Source organism: Camelus bactrianus, chromosome 19, assembly GCF_048773025.1.
Source record: "Camelus bactrianus isolate YW-2024 breed Bactrian camel chromosome 19, ASM4877302v1, whole genome shotgun sequence".
Classification (NCBI taxonomy): Eukaryota; Metazoa; Chordata; class Mammalia; order Artiodactyla; family Camelidae; genus Camelus; species Camelus bactrianus.
In genome coordinates this window covers 9,932,234-9,956,567 of record NC_133557.1, presented here as the reverse complement: position 1 = coordinate 9,956,567, position 24,334 = coordinate 9,932,234, and the positions used below count along the sequence as shown (strand labels likewise).

At 35.6% G+C, this 24,334-nt stretch overlaps 1 non-coding gene and 1 pseudogene across 1 annotated transcript; one reads left to right on the top strand and one right to left on the bottom strand.

Annotated features, from left to right (window-relative positions):
* Positions 1–15,731: 15,731 nt before the first annotated feature.
* On the bottom strand, positions 15,732–16,808 carry LOC105073639 (E3 ubiquitin-protein ligase RNF14 pseudogene; annotated as a pseudogene).
* On the top strand, positions 16,788–16,894 carry LOC123618539 (U6 spliceosomal RNA). The gene has a single exon (XR_006726971.2). It is a non-coding gene; the product is annotated as a U6 spliceosomal RNA (small nuclear RNA).
* Positions 16,895–24,334: the final 7,440 nt, after the last annotated feature.

The window sequence follows — 24,334 nt, the reverse complement described above, 5'->3', positions numbered from 1 at the left end:
TTAAAAGTTTGAGATTTCCTGATAGGTGCTTGGAGTGGTCCATGGTGCTGAGAATCTGTCTTCCTTGGAACACAGCAATAGTCACCATTTCTACATGGCTTTTTAATCTGTTCACCAGATTTGCAGTCTTGCCTGCAGTGTCCTTTCAAGATCCAGCAAGATTTTCGGCCCCTGCAGACTGAAAAGAGTAAAGAAAGGCAATTATCTCAAGACATTGAGGCTCATAGTCATAACAATTAGAGTGACCATATCTGTAATCTTCACAATAACCTCGTGCTCATTAAGGGAGGTTGTGTAAGCAAAGCAAGGTTCAGTACACACTATATTTCTAAGCATCTTATTATCAATGTCAAAGCAACTTGCTAGCTAGCAGGAACTGATGTTATTAAGTAAGAAGTTGTATCGTTATATGAAATTAACTGAGCAGAGTGGGCTAATTTAATTCCACCCGTAGAATCTAAAAAATCATACTAAACAGAAACAGATTCACAGACATATAAAACAAACTTATGGTTACCAAAGGGGAAATAGAAAGTGGGAGGGATAAATTAGGAGTAGGGGATTAACAGACGCAAACTAGTACACATAAAATAGATAAGCAACAAAAATTTACTGTAAAGCACAGGGAATTATACTCAATATCTAGTAATAACCTATAATGAAAGAGAATCAGAATAAAAGAATATATATGCATATATATGTGTAGCCAAATCACTTTGCTGTATACCTGAAAATAATACAATATTGTAAATCAATTATACTTCAATTTTAAGAAGTCTGTGTCTTTTAGACAACATGTTGTTTGATCTTTCTTTCTCATTTGAGAGCCTAAGCCTTTATTTAATCCATTGATATTTATTGTAATTAAATTATATTTGGACTTATTTCTCCTATCTTATTTTACATTTTCCATTTATTGCGGTTTTTTTCTTATTTGCTATTTTTAATTAGAATAAATAAGGGTATTTTTTTCAACTGGTTTACAATGTATTTATTTTATTTTTACTCTTATGCTATCAGCAATAACATAAAGCCCATGTCCATGACACCTATCTTTATTGATTTTGAAACATCTATAATTATATCTTAGACCTTATCAAGGCAAGCACCTCAGCAGTGCTCTCACATTCCTTGACTTTTTCTCCACTGAGACTTGGCCATCCCCTTTCTAATCACGCAGATTATCTAAAATTTATGGAAATTATGGGATACATTTTCTTTGTCTATCCCTCCCATTCAGTCTACTTTTCTTTTTAGGTCAACTACAAAATTACAAATTAATTGATAATTCTTACCTCTCATTGCTAACATCCTTCTGGGATTTACTTCTCTTTTTATTTGAGTTCTTTCACCAACACTGTTTTCAAAGTGTGTCTTTGTGTGGCAAACATTCTGAGGCCCTCAGATGATGCTTGAGAATATTTTTGTTCTACTCCCACATTTAAATAACAGTGTAAATGGATATAAGATTCTAGGTTTAGGGTTCCTTTCCTTCACTATTAAATTATTTATTTTCCTTTCAGTGTTACAATTGAGAACTTGCCACAACCCTGATTTTTCCGGGTTTATGTAAAGAGTGGTCATTTGGGTTTTCTTAAGCTCTTTTGCCCTGGAAGGCAAGTGATTTCTTCTGGCTATGTCTGATCCAAAGGAGACATAGAGAAAGTGCTTAAGAAAAACAAAATTATAAATTTACTCTATCTAGAAAGTTGACCTCTAGGAACTTACAGAGAAATTTCTGTCCAAGTAAGTAAAAACATATGTGCAAGAAATCAGCTGCAGCTTTGTTTGTCTTATCAAATATCTGGAAAGAGCACATTTTACCTTCAATAGGGGTTAGATGTAGAAAGTATGATCTGTCCATATGATGGACTAGTATGTGACTTCTAGAAGCAACGAGGCCAATTTTTCTGTGCTGATGAGGAAGATGTTTATCATATATTGTTGCAGAAAAAATTTTAGAGCAATACGTAGCCATTTCTTTTGGTTAAAAAAAGCATAGGTACCTTCATATTTATAAATGCGTAGAAAGGTTTCAAACATCAGAGAGATGAAGGGAATGGTACCTTGTCTAAAAAATTATTCAGGCCTTCATAAACAGTAGTTTCAAAGTTTTGGCCACGTGTTTGTGTAATCTTACAAATCATGAAGAAAATCACAGACTTCAGTAGCTGGAAAGGAGCAGGAAGGACATGTGCTCCCTTCCACATGACTGCTCTGTAGATACCATCACCCCAGACTATGGGAACAGGGATTTCATATGAAGGGATAATAAGACCTAATGTCTAAGATATGCTTCAGGACTCCTGATCTGGTAAAGACTAGAAAGACAGCTGAAGTCAGACAGCTGCTTAGTTAGGTCCTCGGGACATAGATTGGGGCAAAGTACCAAAGGCAATTTTACACGCTGAGATTACACCTGAGTATTGAAGGGTGTCTTTTTCAGAAGACATCCTGCTCTACTCAGCTCTAGAGATCCTGGCCAGATATCAGTTTCTATATGGGACCTCTGGTTTATCCTGGGAAGAGAATATTCTGATAAGATCAAGAACATTTCAGGAGCCCTTAAAAACCCTATCTGAATGGACAGAAAGATATTAAACTTTCATGGGCAGTTCCCTGTCCCAGCTCTCTTTTCCTTCTTCCCTGGTTCCGGTTACCTGGCAACATCTGGAACAGGATCAAAAATACAGTAAGGGTCAGGAGCAAGAATTTCATGGTGTTTGAGAAGGCTGTGGCAGGTCCAAGAGTCCAGAACATTCTGCAATGGAGCTTGGGACTCAGATTTTTATTTGCCTCCATGGGGCGGGGTTCAGGGGGCTGGATCACTGATAATGAAACAAGGAGAAGTACAAAGAAACATTTATCCTTTGGCCAGTAGCATTACAACACAGAGCCTTAATTCTAGGTCCTCTGAGGGGAGGCAGAAGAATAGAAGAGAAGGTTAAAATATCATGGAAGTATATAAAGAGAGGATCCACACACCAGGAAGTCTTCCTGGCCCCCAGCCCACCCGACTCACGGGAGTGTGATAATCCTGTTCACAGACCCTCCCCCTCTATCCAGGTCCTCTTTACACAGCATTAAACCAACTGAAAACACACTGTGGGCAGAAACTGCCCATCTCTACTGTTTCCAGGATCAACGGCTTAAATTAAGAGGAATCCAGAAAACAACAGTTTAATGAAGTGAATAAACACATTTTAAATACAACACGTAACATCCTCCTACAGTTAGGATCTTGGGAATCAAGTAAGTCAGAATTCCTCATTTCATAGATGGAACATTGAGGTCAAGAGAGAAGAGTTGGGGAGAGGACTCTTATTAACAGGGCCTGATGTAATCAGAAAATCCCTATTCCCAGGATAGATGAAGTGTAGTACTGGGGATACTGCTTGTGTCGTGGGTATCCTGGGAAAGAGCACAGTAACTTCTCTGAACACTTTGACATAAGGCGCTGACTCTGCACCCAGCTGATGTACTGGATCCAGGTTAGTCTTGTCTCTCTTAGGCCTCATTTTTGCCCATATCAGCCCTTGCAGGAACAAGTCATATAACTTTATGCCAACATGCTTGCTTGGCCACAGAAGTACTAATAAATCTTCCGAGGAATTGTCTAATATCCCTGTTCTGGATGTTTCCAGGTGGTTTATTTCTTTTGGTCATTTTTGTTTCAGTGGTTTATTTCTGGTCTTAATGGACCATGGTGAGAAACTGGGTCCTATTATTTTTTAACTTTGGGAATGTAGTTGTAATTTCTTATTGCTAATTTTTTTTTTGTATAATCTGGGACAATGTCCCCTATTAAATTAAGCTTTTGCAATTTTAATCAATTTCCAATATTCTTATTAAATTTCTGTTTACATGAACTATGAAATCCTCAGATAATTGTATTAAAATCTTCCAAGTGTGATTAAGCATTTAATCAAATTCTTTTTATTTTAGACTCTACATTACAAATTAATTTTGTTGCTCTATTTTTATGGTGTGTCAGTTCTTACGACTTTCACAGCTTCTCTATAGATTGGAACCATTTCATTTTCATACTATTTTACTTTGTCTTGCCCTTGAATTCCTCTTTATTTTGGGGACTAACATAGAAATTGTACTCTGGCTGTGAAGCTGATTCAGAATTTGCACCTCCTTCAACAGTCTATAAAAATATTTTATTATTATTGTTATTTATTATTATAATATATTATATTATATTTCCAATTTCCAGAATTGTAGATGAAAAGTCTGATGTTAGTTTGATCCTCTTTCCTTTGTTGGAATCTTATATCTTTTACTTGGAAGCTTCTAATAATGTCTTTCTATCCTGGGAAGGCAGATTTTTTTGTTCTGCCAGTTTATGTCTAGATGCGTGCTTTCTCTCATGGATATGCCTGGGACTTGGTGAGCATTTTCAACGTAAAAATTCTTATTTTTTTTTTCAGTTTTGAGAAGTTTCTAATCATAATTTCTATATATTCCCCTTCTAATTCTTGATCTCATAATCTGGAGAAGTACTTAAACCTCTTGGAGTGTGTAGCAAAAGTCTTTTCATGAAAGCAGGAGGAAGGTGCAGGAAGAATTCCCCCTGCTAACAATTTTCATTTCATTGTATTTTGTTTTGCATTGTGAAATATCCCTTCCACTTCATCATATAGATCAGCAGTTTAGTACCTGTTGTAACCATCCTTTATTTATTTACTCAGTATTTGAGTTCTAGAAGGTATCTTTTTTGTGCTCCATTTTTATTTCCTTGAAAGTCTTCATTACTTAAAAAAATTAAAATTTCATGTGACTTTTCTATTAATTTCACTTCAAAGAGAATGTAGTAGGAGTAAATTGTTTTTGTCTGCACAGCGTGTCCCTTTGGGGAACTGCTTCCCTTGGTGGACCTGCTAATCACAGAACCATAACCCCCTAATTGTTGCTGAGGGCAAATGAGCTACAATGGGTGAACTGGTTTTCTGCTTGGAATTAGGATCTCAAGCAAAGAGAACACTGAGACCGAAGGTCACATGTACTCACCCTAGAGGGACTGGGATGCAAAACGTGGCCTCCCCTGCTCTGGAGAGGGGGATGTGATGCAGGTAATTTGAAAAGGTTCTTCTTACCCTTTCACTGCATCAAATTTCGTAATTTTTGTACTTCCTTACATTCTGGCACTACGTGTAAGATGCTTCAGGCTCATCTTATATACTTCCTTTCCAAGTCCCAGAATCAGTCATTTCCCTGAGGAGGCCTGGTTTCTTTTATGGAGAATAATACTGAAGCCAAGGTCTGGGCACTAGATGTTTCTATTGCTAAAGAGGTGTCATTTAAGCCCTCTCAGCTAGTAGAGCAAAGAAATATATGTAAGTATGTTAATGTTGTTTCACACATGCAAAGAACCAGGAAAATGTGACCTATTCTCAAGGGGAAAGACAATCAACTGATGTCAACCATAAATGACCTAAATGTTGAAATTCTCAGGCAAGTACTTTAAAGCAGATCTTATAAGCATGGCTCAGGAATTAAAGGTAAACACTTTCGAAATGAATGGAAAGACAAAAGTTCTCAGCAAAGAAATAAAAACTGCTTTTAAAAATGAGAAGTTTGGAAATGAAAAACACAACATCTAAAATAAGAAAATAAGAAAATCTAAAATACTCACTGGGTAAGATCAATAGCAGAATGGGAATGACACAGGAAAACTCAATGAATTTAAAGGTATATCAATCGAAATGATCCCATCTGAAAAATAGGCACAAATAAGACTGAAAAACACGAACAGGAACCTGTGAGCATGTAAGGGTCTTCTAACATTCATGTCATTCATCACTGGAATCCAAAGAGGAGAAAGGGATTGGTGCAGAAAAAATTTCTGAATAAATAATGGCAGAATACTTAATTTAGAAATTTGAGAAGCTTAGAGTCAAGAAATAAGTTGTCTCTATTTGAAGGTGACATAATTTTCTACATAGAAAATCCCAATGGGTCTACAAGAACAGCATACAAAAGTCTATTGTATTTCTACATACTAACAATTGGAAGAATCGGAATTCAACTTTTTAAAAGAGTACTATTGACAATAGCACCAAAAAAAAAAAAAAAAAAAAAAGGGAAGGCCTGAATAAAGGGACAGACTATGTCAGGGATTGGAAGATTCAGTATTATTAAGACATCAGTACAGTTTCAACACAATTCCAATCAAAATCGCAGAAAGATTTTTTTATAGGTATCAAAAAAATGATTCTGAAATGCATACGGAAAGGAAAAGGAACTAGAATAACCAAAATAATTTTGAAAAAGAAGAATAGAGTTGAGAAAGTCACCCCACTAAGTGGCATGCCAGAGATTCACTTAGTATTTTTAACTCTGTTTTCCTCAGGTGGTTGATTCTCGTCTTTCGTCCAGAGTTACAAGTTTGTTTTTAGTGGAGGTACTGGGGATTGAACACAGGACCTTGTATATGCTAAGATGCTCTCTACCACTGAGCTACCTACCCCCACCCCAGAGTTACAAGTTTTAATCAGAAGTGAACTTACTTCAGCTGGTTAGTATCTGAAACCTCAATCTTCTTTTTTGTTCAAATTATCATCACTGGCCAGTGGGCATCCTTCCAGTGAAATTCCTGTGTCCTTTTGTTCTGACCTCATTAAATTTTGAAATCTTCCTTCATAGACCTAAAATGACAACTTTGTTTTATTAAATACTATAAATACTATGATTTTCTTTGTTATACAGGAAAGAAATTGTTGGTATCTCATTATTTCCACATGAACAGAGGCAGTAAATAAAATGGTTTTGCTATTTGTTATTTCAAAAAAGTTTTTTGAAAGACTTTCATTATCAAAATTACTCTATGCAATAGATTGGCTAAACCAAGTATGGAATTTGGAGCTAACTATACACCGTCAAAGGAGAGCTAAGCTGTATTTCCATTTGGGTCTTAGAAACACTATAAAGAACCATTTTCCAAGAATCTATAAAGTCATTAGGAAATTTTTAAAACTGTTGTAGTTGTTGCTGATTGTGGATTTACGGCTTTTGCCCCATGTGTGTTCATGTAATACAGGTAGAGCTTTACTTACGAAGCCATCAGTGATGGTCTCAAAGGTGGGAACCCTATTTCTGTTCTCCTGCAATGAATGTAGGTTTGAGTGTTGATTAGTGCAGAATTTTATCTGCTTCCAGGTAAATGAGTTTTCTTACTTTGTGAGAATGTTCCCTTGTTTGGGAACAAGATGGCAGTACAGAAGATCCCAGAAACAAAGGGATCTTTGAAATATTGTTTGTCCTCAGTATCAGGGAACTGCTGCCCCCTAGAGGTCAAGTTTTAATTCACCGGAAGTTCAAAGCAGCTTGACGTGTTTTCTTGTCTGAATAGATCTTCATTTTTCTTCCTTTTCCTTGAAAAATAAGGGTTGTTCTATAATCTCCAGCTTGTCCAAGAATTTGTAGCTTCTTCTGTTGTTTGTGAGATTTTTTCCTATATGTGAGACCATGTGAATTGAGAGACCAGGAGTGGAGAATCCAGGAAGACTCTGTAATCAGAGTTTTTCTGATGCTTTCTGATGCTACCTAAGTAGAGTAAATACAGTTGCAGAAGCCACATACCTTTAAATGTTGATGTAGATATGATACAGCTGAGAAAAGAAAGGAGTTTCCTTTAAAATATATCTCTACATTAGATAGGCAAGGCTGCCCAAGGAGGTTATTGGAAGGGGTTTAGATGTTTTTATTAACACCCAAGGAAAATAAATAAATCAAGCCCAAATTCCTAATGCTTTAAATCTGCTAGCACTTTGAGAAAAAACTCTCCAGCCTAGGAGGCAGTGGCAAAGAATTGACCCATCAATTAAAACAAATGTGCAAATACATTAAATAAATTAAAGAAATCTTTGAGACTGAATCTTATAATCCTATAAATAATCTTACAATTTTATACATGAAAATGTTCTTTACAAGTGAAGAAATTAAAGTACTGAATTGTTTAAAATCTTTTGGCCAAAAAAAAAAAAATACACTTTTTCAGGAATAAAATCTTAAAAATATATTAGTAAAAATGTATAAAGAAATTTGCAAAATCACAAAGTTCTTAAAAATGATTTAAATGGAGTTCTTGTGTTCTAATATAAATTCTTTCACTTAACAATGTCTTTGGATGAGAAAAGGGAAAATCTAATTTTAGTTAAATGATCTAAGTGTTCCTGCTGAGTGCAATATTAGGAACAAAAGATATGTAAATTGACTTTAGGCTAACAATCAGTAACCATAAAAAGGCATTATGAAACCTTCTGTAAAGTTTTTAACACGAATTGGTTGAGAGATTTTATAGTTACATCCAGTTCCCATCAATACTCCCAAGCAAGGGAAACGTTTTTATTTTTTGATAAAGTTTGGGTTAAAAGAACTCATTTTTCTCCGAATTGTCTCAGTGGGAAATAAAAATACAAACATGATAGTTTTAGTTTATCTAGGCTTTTTATTTATTAGTTATAAAATGGTTAAAATAAATACCTAAGTTCTTTATACTTTGTAGATCAATTTTTACCAATTATAATAATATTTAAAGATATGAACTATAAACTTAGGTCTTCAATTCAATAAGCCATAACTTAAACATGTAGTGTTTATAAATTTGTTTCTTATAAATTTCAGATAATATTCCACTTATGTGGATTGATAGTTTTGCCACATATACCATCCAGGTACAGTTTCATGATTTCTTTACTTCTCCGTCAAATAGTTATTATGTTTATGATTTCATTGTCCTTTATTTATTTAATTTTCTTGTGGGGGAGTTTATTTATTTTAATGGAGGTACTGGGGACTGAACCCAGGAGCTTGTGTATGCTAAGCATGTGCTCTACCACTGAGCTATACCCTTCTCCTCTTCATTGTTCTTTAGAAAGTTAACTTAAATATGTTTTCTGAAATCTGTCATTGAATTGGGATCTTTAAAACAATTCAATAATATGGCAATTGGGTAGAAATCTTTGTTTATCTTGATACTTTAAGAAAATTAACATTTGGGGAGACAGAAATTAAAATCTCTGTTACTGCTCTAATAGCTCTAATTTTTAAAAACTTACGTAATCTTACTGATATAAATGAATCTGTTCTTCAAGTCATTCAAGTTAGGGTGGGTGTCATGGGTGTTATAATCAAAGTATTATATACATTGCCTTAAAATATGCTTGATAAGACATTTTATGTTTTTGACATTAGAGCTTACATAGTGTCATTTAATCATTGTTTGGTTAAGGGTATACTGTATATACATGTAAGTACATACCAAGATATATTAAAACTAATGAAAAAATTTTGAATTCAATAGGGGAGAAAGATGGGTAGATCAGAGAAAAGAAAGGTGAACTCCACCTATGTAGTCTGCTCTCAATATGAGTTAACACCTAGTTTTTGCTTTCTGGGTGTTTTGTACAGGTGGCAGCCTTTGTCCCTTCATAAAGTGTGTTTTCTCAAATCTAAAAAGAGCATTGACTCATTATGCATTTAGGGTATTTTATGACTTAGACAACTGTAAATACAGTAAAGACTCCTTTGCTTCTGGAGTAGCTGAAATTTCTAAAGGTCCTCCTCTGAGCATCTACAACAGTGATTCTAAAATGTCATGACTCCAATTATTCACACAGGCAAGACTGTGGCCTTCTCATCTCAAGCACCTGTGTTCTTTGTTCAGCCTCTTGTGACAGTGCTCACAGATACTGCCCAAATAAGGACTCAAATTTAGACCTTCAGAGTCTGACAGGCATCTTTCATATGCAGACCAGATTTGGTGTTCTTAAGTAACTAACTGCTTGTCTGCACCAAGGATTTACTCTCTCATTTTGTTTATGTAATCTATGACGTGATACACATAGAGGGAAAAAGGACATTTTAGCACCAATTAGGCTTGGGTAGTATGTTTTGGATTCTTTCAGAATTGCTCAATAGTATTACAAAAGTGGTTTTATTTTAATGGTGTTCAGCTGGAGAAAGCAGTTCATACCTACATTTGAACTGTAAGTGTTTAGACAGATTTTTTTTTTCTATGCATGAAGTGTGGCCCAGATAAACGTGTATTTTTTTAAATTGAGTACAAGTCTCTTTATTAGGACAGCTTTCTCCGCCCCATCAATCAATCAATCAATTAATTTTATTGAGATGTAACTGACATATAACATTACCTTGGGTATGGCAGCTGTCAGCAGTGGCATTCCTGGCAGCTAGGGAATGAAGTCTTCGGTCCTGATGGGGATTCTAGGTGGTGCGATGTATAGTTTGAGACCTTTCTGGACGCCTCTGGAGGTTGACCAGTTAAATCTAGTGAACACTATGAAAAAACCCTGGGTAACCAGAGCGCTTGAGATTTGTGCTGTGCAGGAGGCTGGAAGAAGAGTAATGGCAAAAATTGATTCCCAAAGATTAGACTCTCTTTTCTTTTCAAATGCATGCAGTGATTTATTAAGTAATAATTTACTGGCTGGACCAAGGAAGTAGCAGTCTTGCAGATGATTGTTAGCTTTGAAGTCCCATTTATAAATCCTCACCCAGAATGGGTGTCTCGAAGAACTGAGGCTTGCCATTAATTGATCTCTTCTACAAATTCACGTATAAATGAGAGCTATGCAGTGACTTTTATCATCTGATGAAGAGACAATTAAGACGTTTTCAGAAAACTTTGCGTGTATAAAAGGGAAAATGGAGGAGGAAAAGAAGTGTGAAGGGGCCCTGAGGGAGGAGTTCTGGTAAAAGGAAAGTGTATATAGACGGTAATTCCTAAAAAAAAATTCAACACTTGCAGTATAGTAATGGTGCTGGAAGAAACAGTTTATATTAAGAGGTGACACTTATGGAATGTTGCATAATTTGCAGTCTTGACTAATGAACAACAAATGTTCTCACATAGATTCCAGTGCAGTCTAGAAAAAGAAGCCCAGTGAAAGGGAGCTCAGGCATTTTCTGCAAATTCAAGGCTAAGGTAAATTGTAGTGGCAACAGAGAAGGAAATTGTGAATGTAAAATGTTACATGCTCCATATTTTATTTGTTAAAAACCCTCTTTTGTCTCTGTCTCTCAGTTTTAAACTTGCTTTTCCCTCCCCTTCTTAGTAACTATTGAGATTCCGGCACTTGAGATCCTGGGAACTGTAAATCCTATTCACTGTTGGTGAAATAAATATCAACAAGATAAGAAGAAAATGTTCCTTCCTCCTATGCAGTCTGCTAGGAAAGCAGATGATATCCAGTTTGATAAAGCTATTCTTATGATGATTAACGCTGACAAAGATGTTTTGCAAACCACTCAGACTTCAAAGTTTGCTGCATGGCCTATGAAATTAACCTTAACCTCCACGAGTTCTGTAATTCCACCTGGTTGTTATATTTAATTTGTCATATTTTATCTTATATTTTATCTTTTCTTAAAGATAAAAAATCAGAAGGGGATCACTGGCTCTTCCGACTCCTCTCATACAATGAAACAGACAAGGAAAATGATCCCACTGGTTTCTTATCTAAACCAAAAGTTGGATATGTTTGACTTAGTAATGACCATTAAGAAAATATTGATTCGACAGTATCATTTTATAAATATCTTTTCCGCTGCCTCCACCCCACCCTGTCTCTGTGAAGAAAATGTACTTTTCTCAAGACTTCAGATAAATCTGCATTCTCATCCTTTTCTCAGGAGCCAGTGACCTTGGGGAAGTTAACACCTCTCTTTGAACTTCCATTTCCTTATCTGTATCTATTGTACAGATTGTTGTTTAGAACAGAGCCTGACACAAAATAGTTGCTTGATAAATATTAATTGATCTTCCCACCTTCTGTCTTTCTTTTTTTCCCTCAACTTTGATTCCCACCCCTTTACGTTCTTTGCTCCTAGCAGGAGCCTGAATGCATGAGAAGTGCTCCATAACTCTTTCCTGACAGGTGGGCAAAGACAATTTATTATTTTAAATTCTTGTCTTAAAAAAATGTCCATTATTATTTGTGTCTCACACAAAAGGACAGATGGTTTTCACTTGTCTGTTTGCCTTACTAGGAGGGAGAGCTCACTTCTGTTATGGGTGTTGGCCAGTATCCAGCTCTCCCAAATGGTATCTAGTGAGGACATATGTCTGTCTGCTTGGTCAGTTTCAGGTAAGTTTCTTCTGTCTCTCTCTACTTCACTGACCAAAAGCTATCTTGCTTCGGCAGTTAATAATGTCCGAGTTCAGCCTTGCTGCAAAAATGATTTTCCATTCTTCATGAATCAGCCACCTTCTTCTCCTGGTACCCTGCAGTCATGGAGTTTCATATCCTGATCTTTGTCCTGGAAGACTTCCACAGAGAATTGTCCCTGAAACTCAAATGATATAGGGCTCGCTCAGTAGTACCTCTGATCCTGTTTTAGAAGACTAGTCTAAGGGCGGCAAGCAACTGAAGCCTGATTTCAGGCATCTTGGGAGAATTTACTTCCATGTTCATTTCACATTAGCATCTCTCTCTGGCACTTTTCTACCAAATTAGATTTAAGAGATTGGTGCTGCTGCAGCAGTGGAGTAGTAGAAGGTTTGGGCATGTGTCAGCATCAAGGCTGGCACTGATATCTATGCCACTTCTTAAGCTATTGCCTCTTGTCCCTCAGCTTCAAATCCAACCTTCTATACACTCTGCTTTGCGCTGCTAAGGTTAGCACTCTGCAAACCACAGTTCTTCTTTGCTAGTCACTTCATTAAGCTCTGCCAGTAGAGGTTGCTAGAGGGACACTTGCTCCATCCCATTTGTTTCCTCAGGGCTTCCTGTCTATTTCCTGTCACCATCAGCATTACCCTCGCCTGGCTTCTTCACCCCAACAGTGGCGAGGCATTCCCTCAGCAGCTGCTGGACCCAGTTTGTAATTTCCATCATTTACAGAGCCAGCCTTATTATGCTTCACAGAGATACCAGCTTTGGCTGAGGAGGGATCTTTCCTTAGGGGTTTGAGTTTCAGCTCTGCAGATCTCTTCCTTCAAGTTTCTAAGCTTTGGTAACTGCAGTCTCCTTTCTTGCTGTCCCAGCCCTGGGAGTGGCAGCTGATTCCTGCAGCTGCTATCTCTGTGACTGCTCTGTGTTCTTTAAAAACTTTTTTGATTCTTAAATGTCTAGTTTGCAATTCTTTATATTAAATTTAAAATTAAATTAGTTATATTTACAAAACAGAAGCAGACTCACAGACGTAGAGAACAAATTTACAGTTTCCAGGGATAAAGGGGATGGGAAAGGATAAATTGGAAGTTCGAAATTTGCAGATACTAACTACTATATATAAAATAGATAACAAGTTTATATCGTATAGCACAGGGAACTATACTCAGTATCTTGTAGTAACCTATAATGAAAAAGAATATGAAAACGAATATACGTATGTATATGTATGACTGAAACATTATGCTGTACACCAGAAATGGACACAACATTGTAAACTGACTATACTTTGACAAAAAATATGTAAATACAAAAATAAAAAATAAAAATTAAATAAAAAAAATTCTCATCACAAGAAAAAAACTGCAATTATGTGAGGTGATGGATATTAACTAAACTTAATTGTGGTAATCATTTCTCAATATATGTATATATCAAATCATTTTGTTGTACACCTTAAACTAATACATGTTATATGTCAAATATATCTAAATAAAACAGGAAAAAAGAAGAATGTGCAGCACTAGATTGCTATACCAAGGGTTTTTCACTCTGAGACCAAAGCTTTTCCCACTAGTACATGTTCATAAATTGAGGACTATATACACAAATGGAGAATAATGTCTTTATTATCACTAATCTCTAGTTGAAATATGAACATTTCCTTGATTTACAAATTTGTTCAATAAATTCATTAGTATTAGCTACCATTTGCCTTTATCACCAATAGAAATAAAAATAATTTTATACCATATTAAAAAATATACCTCGAAGAGGGGAGGATATAGCTCAGTGGCAGAGCTCGTGTTTAGCACGCACGAGGTCTTAGGTTCAACCCCCAGCGGCTCTACTAAAAAATAAATAAATAAATAAATAAATAAATAAATAACCCCATTACCTCCCCCCAAAACAAAAGCAAAAAAACAGTTAAAAATATACTTTGCGATATCACTTATGCTTACCACTATTTTGAAATTGCACTTCTTATCAGACCTAATGCTTAGACTTATTTAAAACACTAATAAATATGTCATTCAAAAGGACATAGGAACCAGCTGGAAGAAATTTCTACTTAAAGTTATGACCATGTTGAGCATCAAAAATAAAGCCAAATATAACTGACTGAAATACACTGAATCAGTGAAAAGACATGATTATGTAATGATGTTCAGAGATGGATAACCAGAAAAACTCATATATTACCATTTGAGGCAACCACTAAAAAAACTGACTTTGGAAACCGGTAACTCATTTGAACGAGTTAAGTATTTATCTTGTGTCTCTAGTAGGAGCTGTATTTCTAGCAACCGAATAGATCTAGTTTATAAGGGAAAGTTCTAATCTAGAGTTGTATCTTGCAAATCCTAAAGAATTTATTGACTCAGTCAAGGACTAGAATTTGTGATAAAACCATGAAGTGTATCATCAGCATGGAATCAGACATTTGTGTAGGCAAAAGTAGCATCATATAGATTACCTTGAATATAAAGGAGAAAACCAGAACTGTGGTTTCTCAGTGAAGCTCAATGAAAAGAACAGTCATCACTTTAACTCAGTTATGAATCTGAACATTAAATGACATCCAGATATTAGGTGACTCCCGATGGGTTGTCATCTAAAGGACACAGCTTCACCTCTGATGCATTTTTGCCAAAAATATTAACTTGAATCGGTAAAACCCTTAGAACTAACCTCCTATTTGCATGATATATTGGTGAACAAACTAAAGAAAAGCAGGTAAGTGGGTCACCATAACAACAACTGGCCCAATGTCTTCAACAAGTCAGTGTGTGACAAAATGGGGACTGTGCTAGACTGAAAGAGATTGAAAGGATATAAAAGTTACACATAGTGCTTTGGGCATGCCAGCTTTACGGAACACTTTGCTCTATGACGAGCAAATATGCATAATCAATCTGAAAATACTTCAAAGAAAACGAATCCATCAAAAGCAGTGCTGCAAGTAATGAAAACCTGAATAGATCAACCAAGCATGAAGATCCCGACATGGCACTAAGAGACCTCTCCTCCCACCAGGTCCCACACTTATAAAGTGTTAACACTGAGTTCTAGTTTGTTTTGCTTAGAAGAGTCTTTGTTCACACTCTCTTGCCATGGCATAATTATTAATAATGCTCTCCTTTATTCTTGAAAGTGTCCTGTTTACATTAATTATGGATAAATCATATGGTCACCTCAGATCTCGCAAACCTTGAGGGAACAATTAATTTCTGTCTTACACAAGTTGTTCCAGAAAATAGAGGAAATGTAAAAGTTGCTTAGATGGAAAAAAAAAAAAGGTGCTCAGATGATTTTAGGTTAATATTATGTTGATTTCAAAACCAGCTAAGAACAATAAAGAACAGAAAACAATAGACCATATCTGTCTGTATGTATATGCCAAAATTCCAAATAAAATTGTAGATAACCAAATTTAATCATGTGTTAAAAATATACAAGGAGTGATCTGGATATATCTAAAAATGTGAGGATGATATAATATCAGAAACTCATAGCAGACTCTGTCTCTGGGCATTGCCCTCTACTGAAAGAAGCTAACCATACCCAAGGTAATGTTATATGTCAGGATCAGTGAAATGTTTTATAAGAATTTGCTCTAGAAAGAGAAGCCAATCCAGCAGACGTGTCGCACACGGGCGGTACATGTCATCTTGTCACATCCATCTAATTTCTCTATGGGAGTTCCACAACACGGCAGCCACTCCATACTTTCCTTTTCTTCCAGTGCCTTCAGAATAACCCTCTTACCATACCTTTGTTCCCCAAATCTTTTATTGGTCTTATCTGCTTGCACATATTCATTTTATAAGCCTGCAGTCATCCTTCATGAAAAGACCCCATGGTAGGTCAATTTGCATAAAGTACAGAAGGTAAAAATTGCAGCTGGAGCAGATGCAGGCTCCTGCATCCTAGGCAGCTGGCAGCATGGGAAGGGCAGGGCATCACATCTGTTTTGGGTCCAAGGTGGACTGGAGAAGAAACTGGTCATGACCAGCTTGCTTTGCTTCCACTAGTCATTTGACCTGGCTAGGAGTGGCCACCAAGGGGCAGTTGAGTTCTGGGTAGCTGAGGTATCACTGAACTTGACCATCTCTGATCTGGATTCCAAAAGAGTTCTTCAGACAGGCTTTGCAGTTCACTTGCCTGCACTCCAAGGCACATCACGACCCAGTTTCTCACAGAAACAGATATTGCATAGGAACAATTTACTATTAAAGCATTTTATCTGCTGAGCTTGATCAAAGTCCAAGATTTCATGGATCAGACTCAACAATGATCCCACATCCTGCCTGGCTCTTTCATCCACAACTTCCTCTTGGTCTACATCAGATCTAGCAGCTCCTCCAAAATCTAGCAATGTGTTGAAAGAGGCTTGAGCTGTCCTTCTTTGCACTTTTTTTTCCTCCTGAGTATCCCTCTTGAGCTCAAAAGGAGACATGATATTCAAGTATGCATCCAGGCAAATAGAACCGTGCTGCCATGGTGTCCTTCCCACAGGTTGTCTAAGTGCTTATGGGAACAGACAGTACTCACAAATACCTTGAAATTTTGTGCAGAGTCCAAATAGATGCTGGTTTCTCCATCTTGGACAGACCCTGCTTCTCTAAATTCATCCCCATCGTAGCGCTGGCTTTGGCAGCACATGTACTAAAAATGGAATGATCCAGAGAAGATTAGCATGGCCCCTATGCAAGGTTAACATGCAGAGTCGTGAAACGTTCCATATTTTTCTTCAATTAAAACATCTATCATAAATAGAGGCTGGGCTAGCAACTCATCCTCCAGAGCTTCTTAGTCTTCTGACTATGTTTAACTTTCTAAAGAGCCGAAGACAATCTAACACTGCAGTTTACATTTCAGTTCACTTTTGAAAGTTGTTCTTTGGAAAGAACAAAAACTCTTGAAACATAGTAGGTGCTCGTTAATTGTTAGCAATCATCGTCATTATCCTTCATAACCTCACAAAACCCCTGGCAAGTAGGAATTAGCTCCCACCTGCATGTATTTGTAGAAAATTAAGAAGAATCTACAAATAAATTATTAGAATTAATAAGAAAGTTCATCAGCTTTTCTGGATACAGATCAAAAGTCATCAGAAAATGAAGTTAGACCATACAGTAGAAACAGAGAAGAGTGGTTGCCAGGGGCTGAGGGTGGGTAGGCGGAAGTGAAGAGATGTTGGTTAAGGGTACAAACTTACTGTTACAAGTTCTGGGGATCTAATGTACAAGATGGTGACTAGAGTTAATATCATATATTTGAAAGTTGCTAAGAGAGTAGATCTTGAATGCTCTCACCAGAAAAAAGAAACTATGGAGTATGATGGCGGCATTAGCAAACACTGCCATGATAGTCATTTTACAGTACATCAGTGTATCAAATCAACACACTGTACACCTCAAACTTATACAATGTTATACATCAATTATATCTCAGTAAAGAAAAGAGTTATTAGGAATACTTCAGCTATTTTCTCCCTTTTTAAGAAAAATTATTTAAATAAGTGCACAAAAAAATTCTGCAAAAGAAAAAAAAGAAAGGTAAAAGAAAAAACACATTTACAATGGAATAAAAAAATCAAATAACTTGGAATAAATTCAAGAAAGATAAGAATTCTATGTGGAAAACCAGTAAAGAATATTATTGAGAGAAATTAAAGAAAAACTAAACAAATGAAGGGCTCTATCTTCTACATGATGCCAGTACTCTCCAAACTGATCCATAGATTCAGTGTTATCACTATCAAAATCCCATGTGTTTTTGTGAAAATTGACAAGCTAACTCAAAGATTTCTAAACATAAGTGGGGAAAGAACAGTCAAGATAATCCTGAAGAACAAAGTTGTAGGATTTATATTCCTGGATGTTAAGATTTATTGTAAAATCACAGTAATTGGTAAAGTGTAATATTGAGGCAAAAATAAATAAACTAAAATAACAAAATAAAGAGTCCAGAAATAGACCTAGTTATACACGGTTAATTAATTTATGAGAAAAGTGACATAACAGAATAAAAGAGAAAGGATAGTATTTTCAATAAATAGTGCTTCATCAATTAGATATCCACAGAGAAAAAAAGAAACTTGGCCACTAAAAACAATTCCATGTGCATTTTAGATCTCAATAAAAATGGTAAAACAGTTAAGTTTCTAGAAGGAACATAGGAGAATATGTTTATGACCTTAGCATAAGTAAAGATTTTGTAAACAGGACACAGAATCTACTAACTATAAAGGAAAAGAGATAAATAGAACCTCATTAAACTAGGAACATTGGTTGAACAAAAGATATCATTATGACAGTGAAAAGAAAAGCAATAGAATTGTGGGAGCTATTTCTAAAACACATAATCAACAAAGATATTGTATCTAGCTATATAAAGAATTCATACAAATCATTAAGAAAAATTCAGACACACTACAAGAGGAAAGAAGGCCGAAGTATTAAACAGACCTTTCGCAAAACAGAATAGCCACATGATCAGTGATCGTAAGAAAAGACTCTCAATCACACTGGTTATTAAGGAAATGCAAATTAAAACCATAGTGAGCTACCATTACACATGCACGTGAGAATGGCTAAAATTAATAAAGACTGACAACACCACATATTGGCAGGGATGTATTAAAATGGTAATAACCACTTTGGGAAACTGTTTGACTGTAGGTACGAAAGGTCATCGGGTACATATGCATGATCTACCAATTTCTCCGACAGAAATGCCTACATATGTGCATAAAATGACATGGATAAGAATATTCATAGTAGTATTATTCCTAATGACTCCACACTGGAAAATATCTGATGCTTATTACCACACGAATCTTACAAACATAATGATGACTGAGACAGTCAGACACAAAAGCACACTTAAGTCTAATTCCATTTATATAAAGGCAAAACCAATTAGGATATCTTATCTATGAGAGAATTAAATTCAGGAGCATGATTAACTTTGGTGAGGGGTGTGTGGATAGGGGCAGGGTAGGAACACTATCAGGGCTTCTAAGTTGCAAGTAATATCTTACTTCTTGACCTAAGTGGTGGTTACACAAGTGTGTGCACCTTGGAATGATTCCTGCTCTGCACAATTTTGATTTCTGTACTTTACAGAATGTAGTTTATATACTTCAATAAGACAGTTCATTTAAAAAGTTGTGAGCAAATCTGAATGAATGTTAGGTATGTAAAACATAATATTCATATCACATGGTTTTAAACCATAAAAACATGACAAAGACAAGATATAGTTTGAAAGAGGAATTTATGGGTTATATTGTTTTAAAGCTCTTATATTATCTAAGAAGTGGCAAACTTACTAATTAATATTACATTTATTTTTTAATTTTAATTTTAATTTTTTAAACATTTTTTATTGAGTTATAGTCATTTTACAATGTTGTGTCAAATTCCAGTGTAGAGCACAATTTTTCAGTTATACATGAACATAAATACATTCATTGTCACGCTCTCTTTCGCTGTGAGCCACCACAAGATCCTGTATATATTTCCCTGTGCTACACAGTACAATCTTGTTTATCTGTTCTACATTTTGAAATCCCAGTCTGTCCCTTCCCACACCCTGCCCCCTTGGCAACCACAAGTTTGTATTCTATGTCTATGAATCTGTTTCTGTTTGTATTTATGGTTTTTTTTTTTTTAGATTCCACATATGAGCGATCTCATATGGTATTTTTCTTTCTCTTTCTGGCTTACTTCACTTAGAATGACATTCTCCAGGAACATCCATGTTGCTGCAAATGGCGTTATGTTGTTGGTTTTTATGGCTGAATAGTATTTCATTGTATAAATATACCACCTCTTCTTTACCCAGTCACCTGTTGATGGACATTTATTGTATGTCTTGGCTATTGTAAATAGTGCTGCTATGAACATTGGGTGCAGGTGTCATTCTGAAGCAGGGTTCCTTCTGGATATATGCCCAGGAGTGGGATTCCTGGGTCATATGGTAAGTCTATTCCTAGTCTTCTGAGGAATCTCCATACTGTTTTCCACAGTGGCTGCACCAAACTGCATTCCCACCAGCAGTGTAGGAGGGTTCCCCTTTCTCCACAGCCTCTCCAGCATTTGTCATTTGTGTATTTTTGAATGATGGCCATTCTGACTAGTGTGAGGTGATACCTCATTGCAGTTTTGATTTGCATTTCTCTGATACTAGTTTGTATTATACTTATTAAAGTCAAAGATGTATAATTTAAATCCTGGCGATATGACTAAGAAAATAATGAATGGATTTTTATTGACAACCTAATAGAGGGATAAATAGAATAATAAAAATACTTAAGCCAAAATATTGTTTACTTTTAGTAAAAGTCTGCAGATACCCAATTTGCATCGGTAGTTACATTGATCTTACTCTCACATCCTGTTTTTTATAATTCCTTATTGGACTTGCTTTGATGTTCTATTCTCTAAAATGCTTTATCAGTACCTCCTAGGGTGGCCCCTAATAGTGTAAGTTACACATAAGATTAGTCATATCCTTCAACATGCCCCAGTAAGCTGAAGTTCATTAGTAAGGTTAAGTTAAAGTTCAGTTTCCCACAATCATTTCCTCTTTTGATACTGTTTTGTTACAGCAGATTCTCCATACAATTTGCATTGCATTGTTGATTTCTCTTTGAGCTGTTATTAATATTCTATACATCCAACAAACCCCCATAAGTATACATGATAAAACCATGATAAATATTACAAAAGGATGATTTTTTTATTTTAAAGAATATTGGTTTTTAGTGACTAGCCTTTGAAAATATCATATTAGTGATGTATATAGTTAAAGCAGATTTTTGATTAGCTACACATAAGAATTCTCCTTTATCACATAACAGCTTTACAAATTGATGATTAGTTTTACTAGCTTGTTTTTCTAAACATTTTACAATTTGAGAATTTGTCAGTTCTCCTCTTAGCTTAACCCAATTGATACCTAGTGGATAATCAGCACGTAGGGGGTGGTAGGCTAAAGCTTTGTGTAAAAATGTTTCTTGGATGGGCCAACATATTCATCAGTTTTGCAAGTTATATTATTCTTGTAAGTTAAACCACGGCCTATAGAAATAGTCCCTGGGGGGTAGGTTATAGCTCAAGTAGTAGAGAGCATGCTTAGCATGCACAAGGTCCTGGGTTCAATCCCCAGTACCTCCTCTAAAATAAAAATAAATAAATAAATAAACCTAATTATCTCCACCACCACCAAAAAAATTTTTTTAATAAAAAAAAAAAGTCTCATCTTCCCAAGTAATGCTTCCAATATAAGATCCAATAAATTATATCATTGATTATTAAAGTTCCATTATGAGGTGCCCATTGGAGGGAACATAAAAATCTATTAGATTGCGAGGAAGTGGGCTCAGCTTGTTTCAAATCTTGGGGACAAACATATCCAATTTGCCATTTGTAACAACTGTCAATACCAATAGTAACATCTGAATTATAGTACCTGTCTGTTTGCGTGCCTGGATCCTTAAATGACAGGCACTCATCTAACACATTTGTTCCATGTCAGTAATGGAGAAAATTATATTATATTGGTACGGTTTTAAGGAGTTTCAATCTGTAAATGCCAATTTTCAGCTTTCAATCTATGATATGATCAGTTTTTTTACACTATCTTTTCATCTTTCCATAGATAGTACTGTGCCCAGTACCTAATTGTTCCCTTAAGTAGGTACAATCCAGTAATTCAGTACTAGTAAGTATATCCTGTAGTTGTTGACTAGTAGTTGTTTGGTTTGACAGGTGAGGGCTTATGACAATTCCTTAGCTATATTTTATTATAACAGATTTCATTTTTAGCTGTCAATTTCAAATTCATCCTCAGTATCATTCTAATTTTTCTCCTACTGCTAAATCCTGTATTAGATGATTAGTCTATCCTGTTTGCCTCCAAATTACACATTTCTGCAACTGCCTCAAGGTATTAAGTTGTTAGTATATCTATATCATAAGAGTTTGCAGTTCTGGTCCTGGTTTTGAGTCTTCATAACATAGTACTTAATGTCTCTTTTAGTTTGAACATGGTCCTTCTAACCCTTCTGTAAAAATTTTCCAAAATGGAAAAGCCTATTGCATACAAGTAAAATGGACTCATTTTAAGATATAGATACAGTTCATTTAATTTTACCAGGGGCCTTAGATATGAGGACTGAAGATGGCTAGGTTATAAACAGGGTAAACTCACTTTTATGGGAAGATGTATGTTGAACCTTTTGGAGAAACCATTTCCACCATTTGGGTTCAGATATTTTTTCTTCATCTTTAGGCTTCAGTGGCTATGAAAGATAATGAGTAGTAATGTCCTGTGGAATATAATTTGAGTATAGTTATATTCTGCTTGATTAATTAATAAATATACCTTCCAAAAGATGTATTTAGTAATACAATAGGAGGTGGTATTGAAGATTATATTATTTAACATTTGAGTAATACTGATTTAAGTCTGTGGAAGATTTGAAATTTTCCATTTCCTTTAAATTTAAACCACCCAACCAGTGGGTCTGAAGTGTTACAGACAAATGAAGAGCTTTTACTCCATATTCAGGACAATTTCTAGTTGGTAGAAAATTCCGTAAGATTGAGCGAGATACTTACTTTTTAAACAAGGGGGAATAAAATTATAAGCTCCATGTTTAACTGGTAAAAACAAAATACTAAAATTATAATGGTTGCTCTTCCTAGAATAAATTTTGTTTACCCCTAAATAAATAAATAAATATTATTTAGTTTAACCAAAAAATGATAATGGTTAAGATAACTAAAAATAAAGTAACACTGGTGTTACAGTTTATCTCTTTTACCATCAGTCCATTAGAGGCTCTTTTCTTTCATCTTGCATATATATATATATTTTTATATTATATATAATTTATATATTATATTTATATTATATATAATATATTATATATATATTTCATATTATTGTAAATTACTGTCTGGGGAATATAACCCATGGTTATATATGGTCCTTAATGGTAGTTAGAACCCATTAAGTCACTGATGCGAACTATGTACCCAGCAGTGCTGCTCCTTCACTTTGACAGTGGTGTGAGCTATCAACATGACCTGGTTAGAGCCCTACCTGGGGAGGGTCCTACATCCCTCTCTTAATGACAATGCAGCCTGCCATTAGAACGCTTTACTGCAGACTGTCTTCTAGTCTATGTGGATGATACCTTCTCAGGGGGAAGTCTTCCATCATCTGGCCACACGATGGTGGAATGAGCCTAGGGAAACAAGCAAACCCTTTGATCAGGCGTGTTTTTCACTGTTACTAGGTAAGGCACTACACTTAACCTCTAAATTCAGAGTTTCCAAGCATTAACTCAATGAGAGAAATACCATGCTTGCTAAAGGGAGTTAATCTTAACTTTCATAGAACCAAGGTAAGGCTGTTGGTCACCATAAGCCAGTTGTATAATTTAGCCAAAGAATTCCTTAAGGTAAGATTCATTCATTTCACTTGTTCAGAAAACTGGGAATGATAAGGAGTATGATAAGTTATTGGTATTTGTAAGGTTTTACAGAGCCCCTGATTTTCTATAAAACAAATCCTCTATCGGATTCCAGATGTTCAGGAATTCTAAAGACTTGGATGATATAATTCAGTAGGGCTTTGATCACCATTTGAGGATCTGCTTTAGCCGATGGGAACACTTCTGGCTGTCCAGACACCACACATACCTTTACTGAACAGTCTTTCTTATCCTTTGATGGCAGAAGCTCTACAATGTCCACTCGCCACCAGGTCCTAGGTGATGTTGGCCTCAGTGGACTTTCTTGACATAACTTAGATGTTCCCTATAAAGACATTTTCTAACAAACAACACGTCTTTGTATTATTTTACTGAATTGTCTGGTCCTTATTTAGGAATGGTATGATTCCAAGATTTTCATTATATTCATTTCATTTGAATGATATTGCTGCTTAGATTATACAAGAAGCCATGGATGCATACAATTGAGGTACAGACGAATAACACCACTGAGTAATCCCATGTTCTATGGTGCTTTTCTTAGCTCCCTTTGTATTCCAACTTTCCAATTTGGGAGGAGCTGCATATTAAATATTTCTGAAACTGTGAATAGGTGTCCCTGGATAGAAGTAATGGGACTTTAATTTCCCCAGTCCAAACTTTAGTGGATATTTTT